The sequence below is a fragment of the Amblyomma maculatum genome, chromosome 1, assembly GCF_055883805.1.
Source record: "Amblyomma maculatum isolate TAMU_Amacu chromosome 1, ASM5588380v1, whole genome shotgun sequence".
NCBI classification, from domain to species: domain Eukaryota; kingdom Metazoa; phylum Arthropoda; class Arachnida; order Ixodida; family Ixodidae; genus Amblyomma; species Amblyomma maculatum.
The window spans coordinates 331,635,395-331,640,410 of NC_139344.1; positions in this window are offsets into that span (position 1 = coordinate 331,635,395).

The following is a 5,016-nucleotide window of genomic DNA, read 5'->3' on the forward strand; positions in this document are numbered from 1 at the left end:
ACTGACCGACTGACAGCCAACAGCGGACACGAACCCATAAATCATGGAGGAATGAAGTAAGGCAAGAGCAGTCGGCCCGCGTTGGCGTCATGGGTATGGTAGCTCGCCGCCCTGGCGGATGTAATATTCTTCAAAAACATGACGTCACAGTGACGTATTTTAGCGCGTATTTTGATTTTTTTTTTTTTTTTTTTTTTTTGTTATGCGAAAGCAATTTCTACGAACGTGCGTTTTTAGAGTAATCAAAACATTTCAAAATTTTGGCTGCTGGTTGATGAATTCTACCTTTTGCGAAATTTCTAATGGCTGTTTTTGAGTAGCTAAAAATGTATTTGGAGTCCGTCGTGACAATCGCCAGAGCTACAGCCGCCTCTTCTGCCTCCTCTGGCGTTCGTACTTCGTTTATCGTCGCTGAATTTTGTAAGCGATACTTGTGATCGACTAGTGCCAGGGCATAGGCTGTCTTATTCCCGTATTCTGCTGCGTCCACATATGTCGTAATTGGTAGACTGGAATAGTATTTCTCTAATGATTGGGCTCTTGCTACCCGACGCTGCAGGTGAAACTCCGGGTGCATGTTCTTAGGTCCTGGAAACGAGGCGGCGCACCAGTATGCCCGAGGATTCGTCGTAGGCCGGGAAATGCGTTACCCCGAACTAAGATCGGCTCGCGAGAGAGACCCTACGTACAGAGGAATTACGAATTGGTATAAAAACAACAGACTGAAATATCCGGAGCCCCACTATACACTCAGCAAATCACAACAAACACTACTTAGAAAACTTCAAACAAATACGTGCTTTAATCCGTATAAGCTAGCACAATGGTATCCAGGCGAATACAGCCCCTCATGTTCACTTTGCGGTGACCAGAGGGCAAATCTCGAACACATCATGTTTAAATGTGAAAGCATGCATCCGCCGGAGGGCCTGCAGATTACCAATTCGGAACAGTGGGAGGCCGCATTGCTTAGCTCTGATCCAAGCCGGCAACACGCCATCACGGCTTGTGCAAAGGAGGTCGTCGAGCGCCATCGAGCGATGACCACCCCTGGGGCGGCTTGAGGAGAAGCGAATTCCCACGAAGAAAGAACTTTCCCAATTCTCCTCAGTCGGGCGTGGTAGGGGAATAAAGTAGCAGGCAAAAGAAGCTTCCGATGTTGCTTTCGAATTCAACTAGGGTTAACCATATCTCAAACACAACTTTTTTTTTTTATTTATTCTGGACGAAATGAAGCCAACGACGAGGAAGACCAGGGGTACGACCAAGCGGGCAAATAATTGACACCGTTAATTTTATGTATATTTAACTATCACACAAATTTAGACTGTCAAGTCAGTTTGAAAGCAACCGGGCACTGAAATGGGTATATTCCGGCTGACCTGTCCAAGTATCGTCCCCCTCGGCCGTAGATGAGCACGTCTTTCGTTGCGCGTGATGTGACTTTTTCTGTAGGTGCTTATAAGGCCCTAAGTGAATGCTGCAGGCCTATGAAAGTGATTGACGGGACTTTAGTGATAATTTGAGAAATCGCCTTTCAATCGGTGACCGAAAAGGTTTTGGGAGGAGAAACATTTCCTCACTCTGTACCCCTTTTAAACTTTCGACCCCCGCACTCCCGTCATCACAGCGACCGTTGCAACTGCCGCGCGTCCAATGTATGATTTGTTTGTTTCGTGAGCACCGTCTGCCGGGTTGCCCCGATGCTATCGCCGGCTTTGTGGCATCTGTCACTTCGGCGTAGTCTCAGTCGTGCTCCTTGGTTTGTTAGTGATGACACTGCAACAATAGCTGCGACAGTACTCAGTGCGTGAGCGTGGTCTCCGAAATAGCGAAGAGCACAGCGAGACCGGCACGGGTACAACACCGCTTACTCGCGTATACGCTTTTCCGGGCGTCGCTGATCATTTCTGCGCTATGGACCATGAACTGCAATAGACTCAACTGCTGTTGAGTCAGTCATCGTGCGTGGATTGCAGAAGAGGAGGCACATCGGGGACTCTGTTATGCAACTGTATGTTTACTGAATTCTATCGAGATCTATGTTATCAGGGTAATAATTAAGGCTCGTCGGGTGATATCATTTGATACTAATGTGTTTACAGAACTGCTAGATGGTCTGGCAGCTAACTATGATTTTAAGGTAGATCCTGCGTGATGTTATTGCTCGCAACCAGTGTATATGGTATCACAGTGCACGTGTTATGAGAATTTAATATGGTTAGAGTGATCATGTGCGTAATTCATGTAATCAGGACGCACGAACTGATGTGCTATAGATGTTAGTTGCGCCCTTTGCGCAATATTCGCGCCTGAAGAAGTTCCAGCCACCACAATCATCGCAAGGTCATTTGCTGCTGCGTGTCTCACGAAGCAGCGCCCTTTCATGTCCCATTAAATATTGCATGTTTCTTGTCGCGGCCGTCTCGGCTCCGCTCTCTATCAAAACGTTTTACGCAGCAGCGAAAGGATCCGGATGTCGAACGCACGCAAGCCAAATCCCGTGCGACCGTGGCTCCTACCAAGACATCTCCATCCTTGTCATGAAACACGGATGTCATCGCTTTAGGGCGAACTGTGGGCCCGGTCACTCTTTTCTCTTCCTCAATCAACTTCTTCGAATACTGTTTGGGCAGGGACGAAACATGCACAGCTTAACGTGATAGCGTTAAGGGCCCCGTTCACCGAAAATACGGTGCCGGCGTTGGCATTGTGAGCGAAAAAATTAAACATAGCTTAGCTCTGCTATGCCTGGATATGCGTAGCGACAAGCAGTGACTATCTCGGGATCAGAAGAAGTTAATCTCTCCAGTCTTCTGCGTCGTTCGCCAGCAGCTAAACTCTCCTTGGCTTCCATGTCGAGCGCATCTAAGTTCACCGGCGTTCCATAATTCGTTTACAGGAAAGGAAAGGCGCGGCATCTTTCACTCACGGAGGGCAAGAAGCGCCGCTCGGCGGCGTTGGAGCGCATTCGTTCCCCCTTGGTCCTCATAGCTGACGGCAGATAGGTGACGTCACATATCCTTGACGTCACCCTACTTGAGTGACTTAACTATTTTACTGCCCTTTCCTCGTTTGCTGACGCTACGAGGATAGTTTGTTGTGTCATATTAATTGAGACCACGTCCTCTCTCATGAGTACCTTGAGGTCGACTAAGAATATCACAAGCGTACATAACAAGCAGAATCTGCTATGCAACGCCGTACCTAAATATGAACAAAGAGAACATAGATAAACTAGACAGGATACTGAGGAAATGTGCCAAGAGGGCTCTGGGACTTCCCATATCCACATCAACGGAACGTCTTGAGAAAATGGGTATCCACAACACATGGGCCGAGCTAGCTGAGGGAGTTAGAATAGCTCAGCTGGAACGACTTAGCCAATCTGAAACAGGAAGAAAAATACTAGGATGGATAGACATCAAACCGGGATACACTGCTCATAAGACAGTGGATATCCCGGAAGAGATAAGAGCCAGGATACGCGTCCCGTCTATGCCAAAAAATATGCACCCCGAACATAACAAAGAGAGGCGCGGGCATAGAGCCAGAGGCTACGAGAAAAGAATGGGAGAACAACCAGCAGAACAAGTGGCCTACGTAGATGCTGCGTGTGGACGGCAAGGAGCAGCCGTATCCGCAGTAGTCGACAGAACAGGAGCACCTGTAGTATCGGCTTCAAGCCGCACGAGAGACGCCAACGCGGCGGAGGAATTGGCAGTAGCGCTCGCTTGTGTCGATACCAAGGCTAAATTCATACTATGCGATAGCAAAAATGCGGTCAGAAATTTTGGGAAGGGAAGAATATCAGAAGAAGCTAAACGAGTCCTCGAATCGAGGCCGCTTGAGCGCAACGTGGAAATTATATGGATACCAGCACATGAATCCATCGCAGGGAATGAGGCTGCTCACGAGTTTGCCCGAGCTCTCTATCACCGGGCGGCTGCCGAGCAGCCCTCTTGCATGGATATAAAAGATAGCCTAATCTCGTATAAAGAGGTTACAGAGCACTATAAACTAAGCAGAAGGGTCTATCCGCCGCCAGACCGTTCCCTCGGAAACGGGGAGGCAATTGCATGGAGGAGGTCACAAGGGGGCAATCATATTAGTCCCTTTTGGGTATATGCAACAATTTCAAAAGATGAAAAGGATCTACATTGCATAACATGTGGGAAATGGGGCACTCTAGATCGTATTATTTGGGAATGTAACAACAGCCCAGGAGCTAAAGAAAATATAGATAGAGACGCCTGGGAGACCCTGCTGCGAAGCGTGGACCCCGCTCAGCAGCAGCAAGCCATCCGCCTGGCGGCTGAGGCCGTGAAGTAACAATGTATATTCACCAGACCTTAGTTCGCGAGGCTCCTGAGTAAGGCTCCATCAGACCTGCGTGCCGGGGAGTCCGAAACGGAGCTTCTTCTCGGTGGAAATAAAGGTTTTCAACAATAACAGCAACTTAAGGAGGAGGAGGTAAACTTTATTAAAGAAGAGGTCGTAGGCGCGGGGTGGGTTGGCGTTCCCGTCCCCGCGGTGGGCTCCTCTTCTAGGCCGGACGCCAGGTGGCCGACCGACGATGTCGTTCGGCGACCTCTTCGGCTCGCTCCGTGACTCGGAGTTGAACCTCCGGGTCGGAGCTGAGCAGCGCGGCCCCCCACTGAGATTGGGTAGAGAGCTGCAGACTCTGTGATGGCTTGTCTTGATTACATGAGTATAGGATGTGTGGTGTGTCTGCCTTTTGATGTCCACAGAGAGAACAGACAGGGCTGAACTGCTCTGGGAACCATATGGAGTACATGTACGGATTAAAGAAAGTGTCTGTTTGAAGCTGGCGCCAGGTGACTTGTTGTGTTTTACTTAGTGATCGATGTGGTTCTGGGAAGATTTGTCTTTCTTTCTTGAAGTGGGTAGTAATTTCTTTGTAGGTTGTCATCCGCTCCCTAGCCGACCTGAGCTCAGGGCAGCGCACCTCCCGGTTAACTACGAATCCTCGGGCAAATTGGTGCGCTGCCTCGT